The sequence below is a fragment of the Balaenoptera ricei genome, chromosome 11 (assembly GCF_028023285.1).
Source record: "Balaenoptera ricei isolate mBalRic1 chromosome 11, mBalRic1.hap2, whole genome shotgun sequence".
Classification (NCBI taxonomy): domain Eukaryota; kingdom Metazoa; phylum Chordata; class Mammalia; order Artiodactyla; family Balaenopteridae; genus Balaenoptera; species Balaenoptera ricei.
Window position 1 is genome coordinate 17,966,954 of NC_082649.1, and position 24,511 is coordinate 17,991,464.

Here is a 24,511-nt window from a genome sequence, read left to right on the forward strand (position 1 = left end):
GGGGTTAAAGGAGCAGCTGCTTCGGGGGCTCTGGCTCACTCAGGCCGGGGGAGGGAGCGGTACGGAGGAGGCGGGGCGAGCCTGCGGCGTCAGAGGCGTCGTGACGTTGCAGCAGCCTGAGGCGCGCCGTGTGTTCTCCTGGGGAAGTTGTCCCTGGATCACGGGAGCCTGGCAGTGGCGAGCTGCACCGGCTCCCGGGAGGGGCGGTGTGGAGAGTGACCTGGGCTCGCACACAGGCTTCTTGGTGGCGGCAGCAGCAGCCTTAGCGTTTCCTACCAGTCTCTGGGGTCCGCGCTGTTAGCCGCGGCTCGCGCCCGCCTCTGGAGTTCATCTAGGCGGCTCTCTGAATCCCCTCTCCTTGCGCGCCGTGAAACAAAGAGGCAAGAAAAAGTCTCTTGCCTCTTCGGCGGCTGCAGACCTCCTCTCCGGCTCCCTCCCGGCTCGCCGCGGCACGCCAACCCCTTCAGGCTGTGTTCACGCCGCCAACCCCAGTCCTCTCCCTGCGATCCGACCGAAGCCCGCACCTCACCTCCCAGCCCCGCCTGCCCCAGCGGGTGAGCAGCCAAGCCTCTCGGGCTGGTGAGCGCTGCTCGGCGCTGAGCCTCTGTTCGGGAATCTCTCCGTTTTTCCCTCTGCACCCCTGTTGCTGTGGGATCCGCGCTGATAGCCGCGGCTCGCACCCGTCTCTGGATTTCGTTTAGGCAGCGCTCTGAATCCCCTCTCCTTGCGCGCCGCGAAACAAAGAGGCAAGAAAAAGTCTCTTGCCTCTTCGGCAGCTGCAGACTTTTTCCCGGACTCCCTCCCGGCTCGCACCAAAGCCTGAGCCTCAGCTCCCAGCCCCCGCCCGCCCCGGCGAGTGAGCAGACAAGCCTCTCGGGCTGGTGAGTGCTGGTTGGCGCCGAGCCTCTGTGCGGGAGTCTCTCCGCTTTGCCCTCCGCACCCCTGTGGCTGCGCTCTACTCCGCGGCTCCGAAGCTTCCCCCCTCTGCCACCCGCAGTCTCTGCCCGCAAAGGGGCTTCCTAGTGCCTGGAAACCTTTCCTCCTTCACGGCTCCCTCCCACTGGTGCAGGACCCGTCCCTATTCTTTTGTCTCTGTTATTTCTTTTTTCTTTTACCCTACCCAAGTACGTGGGGATTTTCTTGCCTTTTGGGAGGTCTGACGTCTTCTGCCAGCGTTCAGTGGGTGTTCTGTAGGAGCAGTTCCACGTGTAGATGTATTTCTGCTGTATTGGTGGGAAGGAAGGTGATCTCCGCGTCTTACTCTTCCGCCATCTTGCCCCCTCCGGAACTAGCAGTGTCTATCTTGATGTTCTCTGCAAATTTAAGAAAGTGTGCCTTCTTTTCCATCATCAGATCATCGCTGGGGTCATCACTGAACATCCCTAACTGCCTCTGACCCATGGATAGCTATTCTGCTGTCCATTTCACTGGATGTCCTTAAAACTAACAGAAGAGGGAAATGACTGATGGTAAGATTCCCCACCCCCACCCCCCGACGTCTTAGAACATTTCTAACTTACTAAGTGCTGCCAATGCAAGGTTTTTCTTGTGAGTGGGTGGTATGACTGTAGTTCAAAAATGTTGTTTTTAGAATAGTAAAATGTTAGGAACCTTTTTTGGATCTCTTTCCTAGGGATAGATCAGGAGGAAGAAGATGGAAAGAGCACATTACAGATAACTGTTTCAAATATTCAAATATTTTTGACATTCTGAGTTTTAGATCCCAGTGTTCCATTGGCTTCTGTCTGACACCCTGGCCTGACCCACCAATACCTTAAACTGAATATAGCCAGGGACAAACTCATTCTGTCTGTTCTGCTATGATCTTATCCTTTGAGTTTTATACTTCAAAGATTGTTGTTGTCATTTACCTGCTGCTCGCCTGCCCTACCAATCAGTCATGCCTTATTTAAGTAACTTACCGTGTGCTCCAAATATTTTTCTAATCCATCACCGTTTTCCCATTCTTACATCTGGTCTCTATCATCTTCAGCCTTGGCTGGTTCAGGCACCTTTTTGCTGGGCTACCTAGTCTACTGTGAATACCCCACCCTGCTCCCACCCTCCTGAAATAGATCACATTGAGTTACTTCCCTTATTGACTAAAGAGCACATTTCACTTGTTAGTATTTCATGTTCTGTTCATCCCATTTCCTAAACCCTCCCACACCTGGATCCACTGATGTCTTTGATTTGATGGTCTAGTCCTGGTCTAGTTCCTGAGTCAATCCTGACTGATCCACGATGCAGGTAAATGTTTTTCATCTCTTATGTCTTCCTATATCCAATGAGTTCTTAAAATAAAGCAATATCCTAGACCAGAAGTCTGGCATGGGGATGACCTCTGCGTTGCTGTGTCTCTCCTACTGTTCCCACTACTGTTCATGGCCAGTTTCTGCCCCCCATGTGTCATCACTAGGTGGCCGTGATCTGCAGTTCTTCCTTCTTGTTTTGACCTAGTCTGGGCCTTTGTCAGGGTCCCATTACCTACGTTTTGACTACATGTAGTTACTCAGGTTAATAACGTAGCCTTCCTCTGAGGCTTCAGCTTGGACCTCAACTTCTTGATAGTTGAGGTGCCTTCCGTCTGAATCGTTTGTATCAAGACTGGTGATTGTGACTGACACCCAAGAGCCCCTGGGGGGATGACTCTTTGCTCACTGTGTTTTAGTTTCCTTTGATGACCGTAACAAGTTGCCACAAACTTGGTGACTTAAAACAACAAATTTAGGTGTTCACAGGGCCACACTCCTGCCAGAGGCCTAGCAGAGAATCTGTTTCTTGTTTTTTCCAGCTTCTGGTGGCTGCTGACATTCCTTGGCTTGTGGTGGCATCACTGCAATATCTGCCTCCATGGTCACATGGCCTTTCCCTTTTCTGTCTGTAGTCAAATGTCCCTCTGTCTCCCTCTTATAAGCATACGTGTGATTGCATTTAGGGCTCAACTGGATAATCCAGAATAATCTGTCCATCTCAAGATCCCTAGTTTAATTGCATCTGCAGTCTTTGCCATAGACGGTAACATTTACAGGTTCCAGGGATAAGGACCTGTTACCTTTGGAGGCCATTATTCGTACTGTTGCACTGTGTTTTACCCACTTAATTTGGGCCTGCTCCTTTTCCTGGAAACCCTGGTCCTGACCATTCCTGAGTCATGGTTAAGCTTGCCAAGCCCGTTGGCTTCTCTGCCTTCTTAACCAGCTCGTCTCCACCTAGAGAATTGGCCTCAACAATGCTGTTGGTTTCCCCAGGGTCCTTCTCATGCCAGGGGCCGGCACCACCTCCCCTGCTTCTGTCCATCTTGCCTCAGTCTTATATATTGAGTTGTAGAAAATATCAAGTCCTGGGGACTTCCCTGGCAGTCCAGTGGTTAAGACTTCACCTTCCAACGCAGGGGGTGAGGGTTTGATCCCTGGTCAGGGAGCTAAGATCTCACATACCTCGAGGCCAAAAAACCAAAATATAAAACAAAAGCAATATTGTAACAAATTCAATAAAGACTTTAAAAATGGTCCACCTCATAAAAATCTTAAAAAAAAAAAAATCAAGTCCTTTTACAAAACTACCATCCTGTGATGCTCTTTCTCTCTTCCACAAAGACCTTGGAATTCAGGCCCTCCCAGATTGTTTCCATTGTTCTTCACTTAACAAGGCATATCTAGACGTGCCATGAGATATAGGGGCTGCTGTTTGCTTAGCTAGAATGCCCTTTTCCCTTCTGTATTTGGTGTAGTATTGTTCATTTTATAAGGTCCTGTTCAAGTGTCAGATTCTCTGAAACTTTCCTGAACCCCTCCCCTCCCTCCCTCCCTTTCTCCATGCAGCATGAATTACTTCTTTCCTCTGTTCTTCCTCGGCACTCTGTTTATGCTTGGTTCTAACCCTTACCGCATTCTGTTCTACTTCATTTTGTCTCGGTCTCCTCCTGGCTAGACTTTGAGGTTCATGAGAGCCAGGAATAAGATATTTATCTCTTTTATTTTAACCTGACGCATGGCCCACAATAAGTGCTTGATATAATACTATATAATATAATAAATGTGTTTAATCAATTCAAATTTCAAATTTTCTATAATTTAGAATATCATAGCATGTATAAATATTTAATACTCTTCTCCCAATTTCCTTATGAACCCCAAAGTAATTGTTTTCTTTAGGTGGCTATGTACAGTCCATTTTGGCTTTTGTTTCCATTACAAATGGATTAAAAATACTCATGTATTCTGCGCTTAAATTTCAATGTGAGGACGTCATTACATTTACAACTCTATGGAACCAATTTACTTTAATATTAGACTTCACTAAAACTGAAAAACTACCATGGAAAGTTGCTTAGTTGTCTTCTTGTAAACTTAGACCTTTAAGCAAGAATTTGGCATTTTATTTGTCAGGATTGCTTCTTTTGACTTATTGGAGGTTTGTTGAAACAGGACTTTTTTTTCCCCCCTTTCTCGGGATATTTTGTTTTATCTGAGTCCATCTGAATTTTAGTTATTTTCTCCACCTTTTCACTGGAAGCTGGGGACAGAATTGCCCACCACCTCCCCGATCTTAAATGTTATACCCTGTGAGGTATCTGCTGTGTTGCGTTGCTGGTGTCTGTTTCCTATTTCTATAGCCTTGAGCCTCTTAGGAGTTTTGTAGAGGGTGCTGGTATTTTATTAAATTGCGTGTCTTATATTTATGAGAAACTCAAAGGGCTTTGAGGATTTTCTTTTTTGGTATCTAATCTTCTAACAGCTCTCTGAGGTAGGCAGTGTGAAGTGTTATCTCCATTTTGCAGATGTTACAACAGAGGCAAAGCACAACTTGATGTAGGCCCCATAGCAAATCAAGGGCTGAGTGGGAAATGTCTCCAGGTCTTTTCAACCTCCATTTCAGTGAGCTAGATGCCAGATGACTTAATTTTAATTTTTAACACCTCTGCCCATTTTGGTTTTGCATGAAATAGTATTGTCAGCGCTCATATAGTAGCCAGTGCTCCAGTTCTAGCATTTTTCTAACTTTATCCCTTCTCATTTGTTAGCATGCACACACACTCGTGTGTGTATAATTTAAAAAAAAAATCACATGTGTACGTATTTTTCTTTCAAAAGAATTGTTATGCAAAATTAGGTTCTGCAAAAAGGTTACTTGGTCTGGGGACTACCTGCAGATAAGAGATTTCAGCAGCAGCTTATCTGATACTTTTGACTAACTTTTCAGCTGAACATACTAAATACGTATTGGCCATGGACATGATGAAAACATTAAAAAATATAACCTGTGACAAGAAATACTATAAAATTGGATAGCAGGCACTCTTAATAAATGTTTTTTTATTTGAATAATTCTTCCTTGCAAATGACAGTATCCCCAAAGTGAGCCCCTACTGTAACTTTCGTATACTTTTCCTCAAATGTTAAGAATTGTTATTTTCTTTCACTCAGGACAGTTAATACATTTTTTTTTTAATTTAAAATTTTACTGCAGACGTAAGTTCTTGATCAGATTTGCCCGAGTCTTTAAAGGGAATGTCTCGAGAGGCTTTGTGTCTGCGGTGTAGGGTGTGTGGCAAGGCTCTGTCTCCTTGATGACTGCATTTGGAATGCCCCTCTCTTCGGCCAAGTGGCGCTGATTACCCTCTTGGTCCTAGAGCACTAAGAACTGTGTGGCAGGGAGATTTCCCCACAGTTCCTGTAGTCTCTGAGGCACGGTTTCAGTTTATTGCTGTGGAATGGTGGTGAGGCAGGCTGTGACCCAGCTGCCTTAGCGATCAGCCCGGAGACCTCTGTGCGCTTTGCCTAAGCCAGGAGAGGGGATTTAGAGCACCTGGTGGGGGGATGCATCTTGCCAGCCTCCACTTTGTCAGCCTCCACCCCCCTCCCCCCCCCCCCCACCACCCCCCCGACTTCTGAGCACCACCCAGCTGCAGCGCTTTTGCCTTGAAACCATTTGGAGCGGCTGGAGCGGAGGCCACCCAGAGCTTCTGTGAGCAGCTGTGGCTGCACGGCTCCTATTGGCTAGAGCAGACAAGGTTCTCAGTTATCTACCCTGAACACGGGTGGCCATGATCCCTTAGGATAATGCAGTTTCTCACTGTCTGGGGGTGGAAGCTGTTGTCCTCCTTCCCAGCTTGCTGTTGGAAGCCCTTTTGTAAGGCTTCCGGCTTTTGCTGACTCACAGCACACGCGCGCGTACACACACACTAAAACTCCTTCCTTCCCACCCTGCTTCCCTTGCTCACCCCTTCATCCCCATATAATGGCTTTTGAAATTACTGAGAAGATAACAGATCTCCCTGCTTGGGGGGGGGGGTGGTGTTGGGTGTGGGTGGGTAACAGCTTAAATAGTAAGTAAGTAGAAGGAACTGTTCACACAGGTTCACAAAAGTCTGGAAAATTTCATCTCATCATCCTCGTTCACTGTGAACTCTGTTTGCTTTTCTGTCCCTCCTCCCCTCTGTAAATGTTCTGGGCTGAGCCACAAGCCTAAATGTGGCCGGCGTGCGATTACAGAGGCATCATTCACATGGGGGAGACTTTGCAGGTGAATGAGTTGAAGGATGCCATTTTTGTTGCCCCCCGATAGAAAATTGCCATTTCTGATGAACGTTTCATGAAGGCGGTTTCTTTAGCATCCTCTCACTTGTGCCGACCTGTAATTAAAAATAGCAAAGAACTTGATTCCCAGTGCACACACCTGAGCTTTTCGTGGAGTCTCTTAGCAATATGCTGTGAGAGCTGACTGGCTGGTGGTGGATTTCCGAGCAGAAAATCGAGCTCATTCACAATAGACGCTTATAGTTTTAGAAACTGCGTGGCGACGAGCGCTGTTATTTGCAGGCTTTGGCAGGCATCAGTGAACCCGGCAGCCACAGTGACCGAGACGGAAAACGTGGAAAGTCCGCTTTGCTTCTTCATTACTTTCAAACGACATTAGCTCATGCTCAGGCTCAGGCTCAGAGCAACAGCTTCAGTCCTTCATTGGAGTGATACTTTTTACTGCAAAAAATTAATGTTCTTATGTGGTTTTAGCATAAATTAGGACTTTTTATTAATGGAAGAAAAATCGAACAAGTGTGTGGACAGCATTCCTACCTGGTAGCATGTATAAACTTCTCGTATTAGTAACGTGTACTGGTGGAGCATGTTGGAACTTTTCAAATATATTAGAATCCCTGTTCTGTGTGGGTCACTGCTTGCCCAACTAGATACATCACTTAACTGGTAACACATGCACCTTTCTCAATGATCTTTTAGACCAAGATCATACAAAAATAGTCCGTGTCCTCTGTTTTGTTGTCATCAGTTCATGAAAATACTGCCAAAGGGCTGGAAAACAAAATTTTCTCATGTTTTACAACACAGCTCCCCAGGGTCCCTGGGCCTAATTTGTTCTTAATAATTTTCAAAAGGGACTGTGTCCTTTCACTCACCATCAGTGTCTGGACTGCCTTAAAGTGAGCTGTAGCCTGATACAGACTCTCTGCCAGTTTCTAGGTAATGGAAAGTTCTGGAAGGTAGATCATTTTCCCTCAGTGGTAGGTACGATGCAAGTGTTAGATGCATGTGGTGTTTGTGTTTGACATATGTATATACAGCTCCTAGTACAAAAATCAGAAACCTTTCAGTTTCCCTAAGGCTTGACTGCAGTGCTTGTGCCTTGAATGCAGATTGTAACAAATAGAGGCAGTCTGTGTCTGGAAATGCTGGACATCTCTGCTTGAGTTGGAGCTCTTGTTCCAGGCCTCGGGGGGATAGAGACAGAGGGTTGTTTTCTAGCTTGCCCCGGAGCCCCTGAGCCTTTGCAAATTGACGTAGCTGCCTTTATCTGTGTGCAGAATCTTGCGTCCAGCCTCCCACAGTGTGGGGAGAAGTGGGAGGAGGGAAGATGATTCAGCCGCTGTTAAATGTCAGGCACTGTGCTGGGCGCTGTACATACATGTCACTGCAGCTGCACCGCGACCTTGAAAAGTACGTGCTTTATAGATGAGGCAGTGCAGAGCTTCAGAGCTCAGGTATTGGAGCGAGACTGACTGCCGGGATTTGAATCATGACGTTGCCACCTTCAAAGTATACAACCTCCTGACGCCTCTGTTTCTCCATTTGTAAAGTGGGGATAATAGCAGAACAAACCTCAATTGCTTGCGGTTGTGAGAAATACCTTAAGAATTGTAAAGTGCTTAGAGCATTTGCCGTACAGTATTAGGTAAATGTTTGCTACAGAGAATAGAAACACAGGTCATTTAACTTGCTCAGTGTATATAAGTGGCTGGATTAGGATTTGAACTTGGATCTGCTGGTTTAAGAAAGGTGATCTTTTCACCTCACCACCCCACCATACTTCCTTTCTTTTCTTCCCAGTTACTTTTGAGTTGGTGTCCTGAGTCCATCCTCTTCATTCCTCCTCAACTCCCCTGGTCAGGGGTGGGTTTGTGGGCCCTGTATCACTCTGGGTTTTCCTTTCGCTCTCCCTTGTAGAGACATCCTAGGGTTTTTCTCAGAGCTTAAATGTTTAAGGCTGTCTGTACAGATAGACGATAACGACTCCTTTCTCCAAAAGACTTGGGGTTGAACTGACACTTTACTTGCATGGTCAAGTGATCCTTTGTTATTTCCTGTTGTTATTTTGTGTGTTCTTTTCCTCCCTCAAAAATGGGAGCATCTTGTGAGCAGATTCTGTGTCCTGTGCTTCTCATGGCCCTCACCCTGCGCAGTGGACTCTGCTGGGCAAATAGGCAGCAGCTCTCGGAGGAAGGAAAACACCACATTTAGTGGCTTTTTCAGTCACTAAATGAAAATGCCATGGTACAGCGTTTTTCCTTTTCATGGTGGCAGGATCAAGAGTATGGTCCGGATTTTGGGATCTTTGATGTGTCCTTTGCTTCGCTGGACAATTTCTGCCAGGATTTTCAGTTCTAAGCTGTGTCCTTCTATCTTAGGTCTCCAAACACTGTGGAGTTGGCTTCAACCTGTGTATCTTACGCCAGCTTTCCTTCTTGACACTCTTGAGAAATGCTGCTGAAGACGTAGAACATATATATTTACGAAGTCTTTAGGTGTGACGAGGAACCTAACATTTGGTCTCCAATAAGGAAAATATGGAAGGGATTTGATTACTTTTGCTCCAGTCCCTCCTGACTCACCTCCGCGTGTCCAGTTTATTTTGGATGGAAGTGTTCAATAATGTTAAAATTCATGTAAACTGTGATGGGATTTTTTTTTTTTTTTTTACTAAGGATGCAAGGTCTTTAAGGCAAGACAACACTATTAATAGAATGTGGATGTGTGTGGTTTATTTTTGTTTTCAAAATGGAAATGTTTCTTTGGGGTTTTGGCATGCTCTTTGATATGCTGAAAGATGAGAAAACATCATTTGGGAAACTCAGCAGTTCTACCATATTAGGAAATTTACAGTGCCTCAGATTTCACATTTAATGTTTTAATTGCCTGGTTTGGTAATAGAAAAATGTCAAGCTTCTCTCTTTCTTTTAGAGTTACCACCACTCCCCCCCTCTCCAGTGGTGGGCCGTTGCCAGCTTCTGCTTCCTGCCCCAGCCCCAGTGTGGACTGAGGGTTTGCTCTGAGAAAACAGTTCATCACATGGCATTTTAAATGAGTATCCTGTTGACTTCTGACATGCTGTTTTTTTTCTTCTTTATGATACCATACATGCAGTTGTTTCCCATGGTGTTTGTAAATATCCTAAAAGTGCAACTGAAATTGAGTTGTATTTTTGAAACTTTTAAGTTGTTTTTGAATGGAGGGCACTACTCTGAACATGATGTAAAGTCCAGATGAACTCCAAGACAATGTTACCATCTTGGTCTGAGGGCAGTATTTAAGAGGCACGCCAATACATTAAACAGAGAGAGTGTGAGAGAGATGGGGGTGAGGCTGATTGGTGAGCGGACAGTATAGAAGAGAGGGAAGAGAAGAGTTAGAATATTCCATGGAACTTAGGCTTTCTGGAAAAATCAGGATCCAATATAAAGTTGATATTTACTCTTATAAATACCTTCTTAGGAAAAAGCATTGATGAAAGGACTTCTAAAAGTCATGTCTTGTTGACAGTAAAATGTGAGGGGAACAATCCTGTACCTTGTCTTTACGGTCATGCATAGTCACAGGTTTAGAAGGGAAATGTGCTCTTGTCTGGAAATTAGGGCTCTGTCACTAGGCAGCTCAGAGTGGGGACTATTTTTACTTTTCCGTGGACAGTTCTCTCTAATTAAAATGTTTATTTTGTTTTTCAATAACTAAATATAACTTTGAATTACATAGTAATCTATGCTTATTGTAGAAAAATTGGAAAATATGGAAAGACCTCTGAAAGAAAATAAAAATAACCTGTAGTTTTATAACCTAGAGAGAATTTGGATATATCGCCTTTTAGTATTTCTATATGCTTATCTCTCTATACATTTTTATATAAGTGGGGTCAAGTATACACATTTTGAACTTCGTGTAACAATAAAATAAAATAAACACGGTATTTAATGGTCGAGTTGTAATTCTTTTTTTAAATTAATTTTTATTGGAGTATAGTTGCTTTATGATGGTGTTAGTTCCTGCTGTACAGCAAAGTGAATCAGCTATATGTATACATATATCCCCTCTTCTTTGGATTTCCTTCCCATTTAGGTCACCACAGAGCATTGAGTAGAGTTTCCTGTGCTAATACAGTAGGTTCTCATTAGTTATCTGTTTTGTACATAGTAGTGCATATATGTCAATCCCAATCTCCCATCAAGTTGTAATTCTTGATGCGACTGTATCACAATTTCACAGTCTCTCTATGGGTTTTCTGCTGTGCTAATTCTGTTGGTGGTGGTTTATTGTGTTAGGCAAGCAATGCTGTAAGGGGCATCTTTGGGCATGAATGGTTTTGTTCCATATTCCTGATTATTTTATCAAGTTAGCATTCTGTATGGGAACTACTGTGTCTTTTAAAGGACCTCTGCACATATTGCTAAACTGCTTCCCAAGGAAGTTGTATCCTCCCAACACTAATCTTTCAGATTGCGCATTTTGCTGCACTTCAACCAATACTGACCTTTTTTTTAAAAAAGACATCTCTAATCAGGAAAAATATCTTATTTGTTACATTTAATTCCCATTCAGACATTCAAAATTTAACTCTTACCTGGTGATGAATGCTTTGTAACATCACTTTTCTTTCTTTCCTTTAGTTTTCTTCTTTAGTTTTGATCCTTCTTTCTTTTCTCTTGCACTACCTAAATTTCCTTCAAGTTTTTCTTTTCTGTGTAATCTGTCTTTCTACTTCTTCAGCCTCCTTTTCCAAATCCATGCCCTGCCACTCTCCCAACCAAGTCTTGCTTTAGCCAGATTTCTCTATTGTTCCCACCCACATATCTTGCAAATTTCACTTCCATCTCTGTGCAGGTTTCCATCACTTGACATGGTATCCCAGGCCCTTCTTTTATCTTTTAAGATAGCAGTTTCTCTTTGAGCAAGTTTCCCCCTGACTACAGCATGCAGTGATCTGTCCTCAATCTGTCTACGGGGCTCATTTTGCACTTTTCATAAGCTAATTTATATCTTCAGTTAAATCGTCATGTGTGTGTTCTGTCACCCTATGTGGACTGCCAGGCCTTGCAAGCACAGGTGCTGCTTAGTTCTTTAGGCCCCCCCCCCCCCCCCCCCCCGCCACCCTGTGTGCTCCAAACTCATACCTAGAACAGTTCCACATCCTGGAGAACTGAGTACCCAGTAAAATGTTCGTGTTCGATCACTCGTGTGGTTCTTTTTCTGTCTGGTCTCCATGTCCTTTTGCTTTTCCTTTTCTTACTACGGGTTTCCTCCTTCAGTGATAAAGAATCACTTGATGTATTCGTTTCGGAAACAGTGTTCCTTACTTGCCCCCCGCCCCCAACCCTGTCTCTGAAACATTATCCTGTGCCCTCTTCATAATGTGTCTTGTTCAGCTGCCACAGTATCTTTGAGTCTTCAGAAATTGATTAGCTGATTTTCTCATATCAAGTCTCACTGTATATTTTTGTTTTCTTGGCAGACTAGTCTGTCTTACTTTCTCTTAATACACGTCTTACTGCCCACCTTCTCTGACGCCACCAAACCCCGCACCATGTTTTATAACCCTTGCTGGCTTCTCTGAGGTGTGAGGTCCTCCCCACATTCTAGGGGACCAGGAATATACAGATGAAGAATTTAGAGATAAAGCACTGAGTAGTGAAATATGGGCCCTTAATGCGCCAGAGGAGATCAGGAGGAGAGAGACGGATGGGAGCTAGTTTACTCAAGAAAGGCATTATTACTGTGGGTGAGATTTATTTATGGATGTTGAAGGATGCATAACATTTACATGGGGCATGGGGAAAGAGAGGGTATTTACCAATGGGAACAAGAATAAACAGAGTTTCAAGAACTGGTGGTGGTAGTGGTGCTGGTAATATTTGGTGGAAGTGAACATGGTGTATTAGTGGGAAATTGAGGATAATGAGGGCATCTAGGCTTAAAATGGGCAAGAGGGGGGCATAATTATCTCTTACCAAGAAGTCAGTCTCTGCTTATGTGTGGAAGTTGACCGCGAATATCTGATCTGAAGCCCCTTGATAGGCCTGTTACATGGTGTTTTTTCTTTAGATTCCTCCCTGCTGCTGGTACTCCTTTCTTCTCTTATTAACCCTCCTACTGGAAATGCCATCATATATAGACTTATTAAAGTTTTCACGAGTAATTTCCCGAACATTGTCACATTTGATGCTTATAATAATTTTGGGTTGGTGTTGTTACACTAATTTAAAAATAGGAACCTGGAGGTCACTGAGATTAAGTAGCTCTCCTGAAGCCATGAAACCAGTAAGCCTTAGACCTGGCCTGTGAGGCTCAGGCCCCGATGTGGTCAGGGCTCTCTGTGGTCAGTCATGCCACACCTGCCATTTAGGCCCACTCTATTCGTTCACGTGTTCACTCACTCATTCACTGATTCTTGGTAAATCTGTGTTTTTGGTGAGACGCTTTATTTTGGTCCCCTTTGGGGCACTGACTTAATATGAAACTCTGAATCTCAGAGTTACAGGGGCTTTGGGAGGTCATCAGCTCAGCTTCTCTTCCACTTCATTCATCCATCCGTCCATTTACCTGCCGAGCTTTTACTGAGGACATGCTATGTGCCAGGCACTGGGAGACACCAGTTCCAAAACCGAGGGAGACATAGACCTGTCTTCAAAGAGCTTACACTTCTAGGTGGTACATTCTGAGGCTTCATCTACAGTATCCTTGAGAGCCTCAGCTTGAATCACTCCAGTGGCAAGGAACTTACCACCCCAAAAGGAAGGCTGTTCCACTGATGAACAAGCCTAATCGCTAGAAAGTGCCTTTTTTTTTTTTTTCTAAAGATCCCAAGGCATTTATTATCTGGCTTATCTCAGAGTAGTTCTCCATCTTAGCTAGATCCAAGTTAGTTGTTCATTTTTTTTTTTTTTAATTCATTTTTACTGGAGTATAGTTGCTTTACAATGTTGTGTTAGTTTCCGCTGTACAGCAAAGTGAATCAGTTATGTGTGTACATACATCCTGTCTTTTTTAGACTTCATTCCCATTTAGGTCACCACAGAGTATTGAGTAGAGTTCCCTGTGCTATACAGTAGGTTCTCATTAGTTATCTATTTTATATATAGTATCAATAGTACTATGATATCGTAGTGTCAATCCCAATCTCCTGATTTATCCCTCCCCCCCTCCCCCCTTGGTAACTATAAGCTTCTGGGTAAATCTTGACTGACCACCTCCCATGTGCTGGGCCTCACGTTAAGGGTGAACAAGGTGCACATCTTGTTCCCTCTGTGAGTTGGGTGGGGTCAGAGATACGAAGGTGGTCGTCGGTCTCGTGGTGATGCTGTGGCTACACCTAGAAGGATGTTTAAGGCTGAAATCACTGCAGGGACGAAGGCTTCCTGGAGGAAATGATGCCTGGACTGAAATTTTGGGAAAAGGAGTGTTCTTTGTAGGAATCAGTAACATAAAGGGCCGAAGGGGAGAGAGGGTAATGGTGAATTTGGAGAGTTAAAACAGTTGAATTCGCCTGGGATGTGGAGTGTAAATCGGAGAATGGTGGCGGGTGAAACCGAAGAGGTAGGCAGAGGCGAGGTCATGTGCAGTTTTGGAAACCATGGTTTAGGGATTTGAATTTCTCCGAGTGCAGTGAGGCAGCATTTGACAGTTTTGGAGCCTGGGTAACATGGTCAAGTTTGCGGTTTAGAAAGTCTCCCCGGATGCAGTGGGAAGGATGGTCTGCTGAAGGAGAGCCATTAGCAGAAGTCACACGTGGTGATCCTCTCTGTTTCAGGCTCTGGAGTAGGGATCTGGAGGAACAGAAAGGCCTCTTCCCCAGCACAGCCAACCAAGACAGAGAGCGGAGTTTGCTGTCTTCTGTGATTGGGATCCAGATGCACAAGCCTTGTTCCGGTTCTTGTTAACATCTGTGAGTCTCACGTTAGGAAAACAGCTTAAAAACCGTAATGTCCACATAGACCTGGCATTCAGAGCACCTTTTCCCAGATCGGTAACCAAGGGCCAACTTTGATTTCATTAAAATTGTATACTTTTCTCTTTGTCTCCAAGTTATGGGTCTAAAAAAGCAAGCTGTTTCCTGAAAGTTGAGAATAACGTTCTCTATCTACAGCAAATAAAACCTTAAAATCCATAAAATACAAAATGTAGCTCAGGAGCTTTTCATCATGGACCGGGTTCACAAGAGCGCTTTGCAAGGTAAAGCAAAGAAGCTTGATGAAAATGTGCTTCTGTCACATTTTCAGGCAGCTAAGGAGCCAGGGGGGGGTGGGTCCAGTTGGTCAGTGTAGCCGAACTTTTTGACTAATGCAGCTGCTTTTTTTACGTAAAGAAAACACTTTTGTATTTCTTTCTACATTTTTCTCATGAGCAACAACCTTGAGAGACTACTTGGTTAATTTTTCCCTTCCTTTTTCCCCCTAAGAAAGAGGTGATAGATTATCCCAAGTTGCTGGTGGGGGGTGGGAGAAGGAGCCACTGAGTACTTAGGTTCTTAGGGTCCCTGAAGAACTCTGGGCTTGCCGTGTGCCCCTTCACGGTCCCTCCGATGGCCTCACTGTTTCTATTATCGTGGTAGAAAGAGTGTGCGACTCTCCCGCCTGCCTTGCCATCTCGTTGCCATGGAAACTTCCATTCCACACACCTGATTCACACATCATGCTTGGCTGAGTCCAGACAGAGGTCACAGACTGGCATTTGCCCTTTGTTTCCCCTTCTTGTGTTTTTCAGACACTTAAAAATGGAGACAGAGAGATGGTGGGGTTTCAGGGGTGTGGTGTGTATGTGAGAAAGCTTTGTTGTCAGGGGCAGGAGTTTGGGAGTTTCAGAAAATAATATCTGTGAAGGGAGGAGGAGAACAAATGGAAAAGCCTGTGTAGTTTTAAGCTTCTCATGGAAAGAAAGGCTTTGATCCTAGGATGCGTCTGAAAGTGATTTTCTGGATTTCTGGTGAGAGAAGAAACAAGTAGAAAGGATTCAGGAAGCTTTTGCTCCTTCGTGGGTTTTCTGTCCCATTTTCACCAGCTTGTTCAGTCTGAGCTTCATGGTGTACACATTTGGATCGTGATCTGGGTTTAGGCAAACCATTAATGACAGCTGTGTATTAAGAATCAGGTCCTCTGATGACGCTGCTTATACCATGGCTTAACTTTATATAAAGTGAAATGTTTTAGAAAGCACAAGTAACTTTGAGGAAATTATCGTTAGTGAAGGGTCAGCACACTTGCTGGAGTCTATTTTGTTTTCCCTCTGATTTTCCCCCCTCTCTTAGAGCTCCTTAAATATGTAATTTAGGATGACGCTGTACGAGAGCAGATTATTAACCTTCTTCCACAGGTTGAGTCATATTCTGTTGATTCCTGTTTGAGGCCGATCAGAAATTTTAAAAAAGACTTTCAAATTGACATGGTAACCAGCCCTCCTAAGATGTTAGGTTTCTGACCTTCTGTGTGGTGCAGTCAGGTGTCACGCACGTCTTGGCAGTGGAGTCGGCTGGCCAGTGCCTGCTCAGCCCTACCCTCCCTGACTTTTTTGTTTCTCTAATTTGTTAGTGGTCCTCTGATTTGGGTGGCCTTCGTTTATAAAGTGTGCCCTCACCGTCAGCAATCAGGGGCTCTAGTGTGGAGCAACTGACTTGAGTGGAAAATCTCTACTCCCATGTGCTTGGACAAATGCTTCTGTTAATCTGAGTTTCCTCATTTGTGAAATGTTAATAATATAAGGTTGCTGTCAAAAATGTTATAACGTTTGGGGGCTTCCCTGGTGGCGCTGTGGTTGAGAATCTGCCTGCCGATGCAGGGGACACGGGTTCGAGCCCTGGTCTGGGAAGATCCCACATACCGCGGAGCAACTGAGCCCGTGAGCCACAACTACTGAGCCTGCGCGTCTGGAGCCTGTGCTCCGCAATAAGAGAGGCCGCGATAGTGAGAGGCCCGCGCACTGCGATGAAGAGTGGCCCCCGCTTGCCGCAACTAGGGAAAGCCCTTGCACAGAAACGAAGACCCAACAGAGCCATAAATGAATGAATGAATGAATGAATGGAATTCCTTTAAAAAATGTTATAACGTTTAAAGTACTTTGTGACATGTCTGCTACATAATATCTATTGTTATTACCTTGCTAGATCATTTTAGAAATATCATTTATAGCATCTGAAAGTATATTTTGCCATCAGTATTGCTAATATTTGTTGTTACTGACTTTGGCATAGGTGAGGATAGATGTGGGCTAAGAATATGAACTGTGGGTTAAAAGAAATAGATCGTTCTTACCAAAAATAGAGTGTGCACTCCCTCTTTCTCTCATTTGTTTGTGTACACTTGGTCTGTTTTTTGAGTCTCATTTGAAAGTTCAAGTGGCAAAATGAAAAGGATGCACGTTAATTGGAAGACAGAATGGTGTCACAGAGGCCATCTGGTTTAGAAGCAGCGATGCTCCGTCAGCATTTCAAGTCTGTCAAGGGGAGACGTGTGAATTCCCATTCAGATGACGCAGGGGTCGTTCTGCTCTTCCTCTGGCTTCTCACCGTCTTACCTTTCCTCTTGTCACATTTTCTTTTTTTTTTTTTTTAAATTTTGGTAAAACATCAAATATATCATTTTAACCATTTTTGAAGTAAACAGTTCAGTGGCATTAAGTACTTTCACGCTTTTGTACAACCATCACCACCATCCATCTCCAGAACTTTTTCATTTTCCCAAACTGAGACTCTATCTATTAAACAGTAATTCCCTACCCCTTCCCCCCACCCCCCTGGCAACCACCTTTCTACTTTCTGTTTCTATGAATCTGACTACACTGGATGCTTCATATTTGTGGAATCATGCAGTATTTGCCCTTTTGTGGCTGGCATATTTCACTTAGCATAATGTCTTCAGGGTTCATTCATGTTGTAGCCTATGTTAAAATTTCATTCCTTTTTAAGGCTGAATAATATTCCATTGTATGGATATACCACATTTTGTTTATCCATCTGTCACTGGACATTTGGTTTGTTACCACCTCTTGACTATTGTGAATAATAGTGCTATAAACATGGGTGTACAAATATCTGAGCACATTTTCTTCTTTTATTATAGTAAAAGATGGTGAGATGTTATACTGGATCAGGGTCTCCATTGTGGACTCTTCAGTAGCAGTTAAATTGATCATGCTATGCATTTTTTCTTTTTTCATGGTAGTTAAAAGAAAACATAAAATTTACCATCTTAGGGGCTTCCCTGGTGGCACAGTGGTTGAAAGTCTGCCTGCCGATGCAGGGGACATGGGTTCGAGCCCTGGTCTGGGAAGATCCCACATGCCGCGGAGCAACTAGGCCCGTGTGCCACAACTACTGAGCCTGCGCGTCTGGAGCCTGTGCTCCACAACAAGAGAGGCCGCGACAGTGAGAGGCCCGCGCACCGCGATGAAGAGTGGCCCCCGCTTGCCACAACTAGAGAAAGCCCTCGCACAGAAACAAAGACCCAACACAGCCAAAAATAAATAAATAAATCTATAAAAAAAAAAAAAGTGAAGCTCAGTGAGACTAAATGGCTTCCCTGATGTCCCCAATCTAGTGACAGCACCCAGACTACAATCCAAATTTCTAAAAAAAAAAAAAAAATTTACCATCTTAACCATTTTTTAAGTGTACAGTTCAGTTAAGTATATTTACATTGTTATGTAACAGAACTGAACTTTTTCATCTTGCAAAACTGAAACTCTGTACCAATTGAACAACTCTGCAGTCTCCCCTCCCTCCAGGCACTCACCATTCTACTTTCTGTTTCCATGGGTTTGACTACTTTAGATAACTCATAAGTGGAATGACATAATATCTGTCCTTTTGGGACTGGCTTGTTTCACTTAACACTATCCTCTGGATTCACTCACTTTGTAGCATATGGAAGGTCTTCCTTTTTTTGAGGTTGAATAATTTTCCAGTGTATGTATACACCACATTTTGTTTATCCATTCATCTGTTGAATGGACATTCGGGTTCTCCTCCACCTCTTGGCTTTGTAATGAATGGTGCAATGACCATGGGTGTGCAAGTATCTAATTGAGACCCTGCTTTCATTTCTTTTGGATATGTACCTGGAAATGGAATTGCTGGATCAGATAGTAGTTTTAGTTTTAATTTCTGAGGCTCCTCCATGCTGTTCTCCATGGTGGCTGTGACAGTTTACATTCCCACCAACAGTGCACAAGGGTTCCAATTTCTTCCACATCCTCACCAACACTTTTTATTTTATTATTATTTTTATAGTGGCCATCCTGATGGTGTGGGTGATATCTCACAGTGGTTTTGATTTGCAGTGAATTTTCTTAAAACACTCTAAAAGAGTATATTAAAAGCAAACAGTTGGACTGAGAGAAGAGTTATGTGTAGGATGAAGAGAAGCTTGGAAAACTGTGGGGTTCCTAGATTGGTGGTTTTATTTTCGTCTGGCGATTTCTTACAGTGTGTGTGCTTGGTCTTTGGCTCTGCTGAGTCCCCACCATAGGACCGAGGGTTGTTTGGCCTTGGTGGTGTGGCCTGGCCGACAGTCTGTCGCCCTCTCATCCTTTCGGAGTCCTGAGTGATTAGTAAGCATTTTCTCCCAGCAAGTGACTCAGAATGAAATGTAGCTCCAGATACAAAAGTTATTTCAAAAAACAACTATGCCTCACTACTTTTTAACCATTTCTATTGACTTTTTCTATGTTGATTTAAAAATACTGATACTAATCTTATGCCAACATTCTTTCATTCATTCAGCAGCATTAATGGTATATCCAGAACCGTGCTGGACATGCTAGACATATAATGCAAATATATTTCTATCAATATAAGTTTATAATGTGATTTAAAATTTTCTAGTAGCCACGTTAAAAAAAGAAAAATGAGTGGAATTAATTTTAACAATAGTTTATTTAACCTGATATATCCAAACTATTATCATTTCAACATGCAATGAATATAAAAAAATTGAGATCTACGCTATTTCTCATGCTAAGTGTTTATAATCTGCTGTGCATTTTAAATATGCAGCACTTCTCAATTTGGATTGGCCACAGTTTAAGTGCTCAAGAGCCACATGTGTTCAGTGGCCACCTTATTAGACAGTGCAGACCTAACATATTTAGTCAAGGACCTGAAGTCCAGAAAAGGTCAGCCCTCAGCTCTGCCTAGTGGGCAAGACACGTGAATAAAGCACTAATGAGGGCGGTGTGATGTGCTTAGAGTGCCCCAGCAGAGGGGCTCCCTGCACTGACTTGGGTTGTCCTGCCACCACTACACCTCATTCCTTTGAACTAGTCTCCGTGGGGAGGGCACTGAGCTGGAGTGCCCCGTCCATCAGACATTAACTTTTTGCCTCATGTGTTAAGAGAGCTGCTGGCAAGTTTACCTTTAATTACAGGCTCTGCTCTGGCCACGGGTCTGTGAGCTGGGGTTTCAGTACCACAGCCTCACTGCTCTCCGGGGCCTGCCTTTCATTCCCACATGGAGACTCGTCGCTCTCTTCCTTAGGGGAGACTGGCCCCTGGCCAGGCGGGTCCCCTCACTTCTTTGGGCTACCGACACCTAGGAGGAGGTTAAAACTATGGTGCTGGGAGGAGGGAAGGAAGAAAGCATGTTGATGTCTTTTCTGTGTCCAGACACCCCTCTGCTCACCTCTGGGAAGCGACCCCAAGACCTCTGATTGCTAATGGCAAGGTCGCCGTCATCGGATGGGCTTCCTCGCTTCCAGCCTGACCGCCCTCCAGGCCCAAGCGCCTCCGGGACGTAGGGAGGTGCCCGGTGTGGGTGGCGGGGCTCCGGCAGCCAGGCAAGCCCGTGCGCCTCCCCAGCGCCCTGTGTGGGGACGGGCGGCGGCGATGTATGTCCAGGCAGGAAATGCAGGGGAAGAGGGGGAGCTGTTTCCATTAGCCGCCCACCTCCTCTTGGCTTTCTGTTCTGCTGTTGCCTAAGGCCAAAAAAGAGGGAGGTGGGAATTCGGCAAAGTGAAAGTATATCATTGTAATTCCCTACCCCTCCATCTCATCTCCTTCCTAAGGAAGCCAGGCTGGACTTTTTTTTTTTTTTTCTTTCCCTACCCAGGTCACTTAACACTCAGGGACATGAAATTCCTTTCCTACTGCTGATGTGGAAGAGGCTTGGAAATATGTTCCTTTCCAGGAGATGAGTGATATGGCAGAAGGACAGGGTCAGATGAGGCCAAGGGACGAGAGCCAGAGTCTTACCAAACGTTCGGGCAGCATTGTGACTGCGGGGCGTGCTTAGCTGGTGGCGTGGGGGAGGCCTCGGGGCCCCACATTGTCCGGATTCCTCCGTGGTCCGTGGAGTCAGGGAGGGTAGAGAGGACTTTGGGGGGGTGGGGAGACAGGAATGAGTCTGGCCCTTCCAAAGACTCCTCTGGTATATGTTGATGTGTTGAAAGATGGAACAATTAACGTTGCCAGCCTAGTCTGACTCTGCTTCTGACACCACTTAATCTCTTTTAATCATATTTTAAGAGAGATTTCTTTGGGAATTGTATAATCCTTCCACCCTTAGGAATCAGATCCACGGTGTAAGGATCACAACAATCTAAATACTTACCTAAATTAAAGAAGAGGCCAAAGTATAAATATTTTTTCTCCCAGGGGAAAAAAATCAAATAGATGACAGCAGAACAATTGCACTTCTCATTAGGCTGTAGTCATAAGTCTCCTAAAACTCAAAGGTGGCTTTATAGTGTGCATTAGCAGGTACTGTTTTCATTGATAAGAAGTACAAGAAGTGTTAAGGAGTTAACTCTAGGAAATGGAAACTGATTAAGAAAATGGAAAAGGCCACACTATTTGAATCTCACACATGACATATTTATTTTGTACTGGAACAAAAAAAGAGGGTCCTTGTTACCCCTGTGGCCTATGATCACATGCATCTTGGGACCAAAAATATTTTGTATTTTACTCAGTCTTACTAGATGGGTCGAGTGATAGTTTGAGTCTCTTCAGCCTGGCAGTAGACCAGCCCAGAAGCCAGCTGTGCTTATACCACAGGCTGCGGTCAGGCACTGGGAGGCGTGGCCAGAGTGCAAGATCGTGGGCTCTGGGTTTGAATCCTGACTCCACTACTGATTAGCCCTGTGTGAGTTACTCAACCTCTCGTAACCTCATTTTCCGTAAAAATCAGAATTATACATTTATATTTATGGCGCTTCGTCATGGTAAGATGATCCATGTAAAAGTACTTAGTCCAGAGTGCCTGACAACTATTAAATTGTGAGCAAATATTAATTGCTGTTATTAATACTTCAGCAGAAAATGTATAGTATAGTTGGTAATAAACAGCTGCCCTTGTTATTTTGTGCCAACAGCAAAGCAGTAAAATGTTTGGTTAATATTTGCTTGGTCTCCTTGAAAAATTCTTTAATTGTGTATAGTTTTTCTTTGCAGCATTGCAGGGTGTGTGTGTGTGTGTGTGTGTGTGTGTGGTGTGGTGTGTGTGTTTGGAAGGCCAGTAATTACCTCTTGCAGATGGAGCTGCCCAAAAACAGTCTTTCCCATGGCAACTGAAAAAAAAAAAAAAAAAAGCAAAAAAATAAAAAATAGAGGTTACATAAGTGCCGCCAGTGGACTAGGAGAAGTGTGGAGATGGCGAAGGTTTTTTGCGGCTTTTGGTTTTCTTTTGGTTGAAGGTGTTGGGTGAAGATACAGAGGTCCTACTGAGTAACTGAACAGGATGCTGTTGCTTGCTTTGAAGTGAGTAAATTGGTCAAAAGTGCAAGTGGGAGGGGAAGTTGAGGTTTGATGAAGAAGGGTCATTATTAATGTTTCCATGTTTTTAGCAGTTTAAAAGTTGGGAGTTTAGGCAAGGGTGTTGGTTGTGGGGAAAACAGCCCACAGACATTCAGACATGGGTGAAGTTCAGTCCTTTTTAGTCTTCATTTTAATCTGAAAGTAAGGAGCCAAGACTTCTGAATAACATAGCAAAGGGATCACTTTATAAGTCTAACAGTGAATGCTAATTATCGCATGTTCACAGTGCCACAAAATTTAGAAAGCTACACCATTCTTCTCAAATCCTAATTATTGGAAGATTGTTTTTTTGAGGGAGGAGAAAGAATATTGCTCTTTTGGATTCCCAACCCTACTTTCAAAAAGATTTTCATTGGTTTCCCCAAAGTCTAGGTGGAACCAAAATCATTAGCTTTCAATGAACAGGTAGTGTCTTTTCTCCAGCATCTATGAAGTGATCTTGTGTACATTCTTTTTGTATCCCTTGTGTAAAGGTCATAGACGACTTCATTTATTTGATTGGAAGGCAGGATTGGCTTTTCCACTGGAGATTTGGCCCTCTTGATTCTAGAACAGAGATAGATGAAACTATTAGCCTTCAACTCCCGCCATCCTGCCCAAATGTACGTTATGCCCATTAAATATAATAAATTAGATTATTTTTTCCTCCAAAGACCCAAGAGATAATATAAAGCCAGCTTTACATTATCAATAATAATATGGGGGCAGAAAGAACACAGAGAACTGAAATCTATAAATTCTCTGAAAACCCAACCTTCAAAAACCTCTCTACTGCTTAGCTCTTTAAATGTAAGCAAAGGATGGAAGAGGGAGAGAGAAGTTATCTTCGGTGAGTGCCCATGGTTTAGGGCTGTTGGAGTCAGGAACTCTGAATTAGAAACCAGCCTCTTCCAATTACCTAGTGAGCTCTGGGAAATTTGTGACTTCTCTGAGTTTTCCTTTCCTCATTTGTCAAGTGGAGATGTTTACAATGCTTGCTTTTTGTAGTGGTTCTATTAGACAAGATATGATCTGTGTGACAGTTTGTAATCTGTTGGACACTCTTTATACCTCCCTTTGCTTTACTTGATAGAGGTGAGGAGGAGGCTCACACAGCCAGTAGCCTGAGTTCAATGTTTTGTATCATTCACCCTGAATTATCAAGAGTGGCCTGTAAACCAACAATCTTCATTGTGTAACCTCCATCAGCTGTAACTGCCCCAGGCCTAAGAGCTGCTATTGGTAAGGAAACAATCAATAAAAGCAATATCCATATCCTTCTTGTTCACTCTTCCCCATCCATGGTGGTCAACTGGGGATATTTACCTAGTTCTGCTGAGCTGGGAGGCTGAATAAGTGAGCTTTTCTTTATCCTTTCTGGGAATCCTATATCACCCGTTTCGATCTTCATAAGTTGTGGGAGCTGGGAATTTCTTTCTTCCCATTATTGGCCTCTTTTACATCAATAGCCTAGGGAACAAAATTAAGAACTCTGGGGAAAGAAATGGAACAATGGCTGTTTCCTTTAGCCTGAGAGCTCAGGACTTTAGCGACATCTCTGCTTCAAGTTTCTGGTCTACCTAGTTTTTACCTGGATCTTGGGTAAAGAAAGTTTATCTCTGCCTTCTGTCATTCTTGACTTATTCTAATCTAGCAGGCGTAACTCTTTCCTAGCAGTGTTGCCTCTTTTTGTGTGCCTTCTCTTCATTGAAGAGTGGGCTGAACATCTTGTTTCTCTTTCAACTGCTCTTGGTTCAAACCAGTGTGGAAGAGTCGGCTTTTCAGTGTCTGTGTTGTGGATGAGGTACATGAGGCAGCTCCCTGCAGGCCCACGCTGCCTTGAAACAGCCAGAGCTCTCCACTCTCCTAGGGAGTGTCCCTGGTGTAGCCCCAAGCACATACTCTGTGATACTAGGGCCCCTGGTAAATTCCGAATACCAGTTATCAACATCCAGCCATGAGAAAGGAGTGAATTGGTGGTCTGATTGAAAATGGTAGACATAGTATAAAAATTTATTCCAGTGACATAATGAAAAGAAATAGTCAGGAGTCAAGATTGGAGGTCTAGTCTTGGTTTTCCCACTAACTAGAATTGTAAAGGTGATGGAGTAACTTTAACTTGACTTTTATGAACCTCATATCCAAGTATGAAGTTATATCATATTTGAATTTATGAAATAAGATTGTAGTCTGAATTATCATTAAGACTTCTCTCAGCATTATGATTGTTT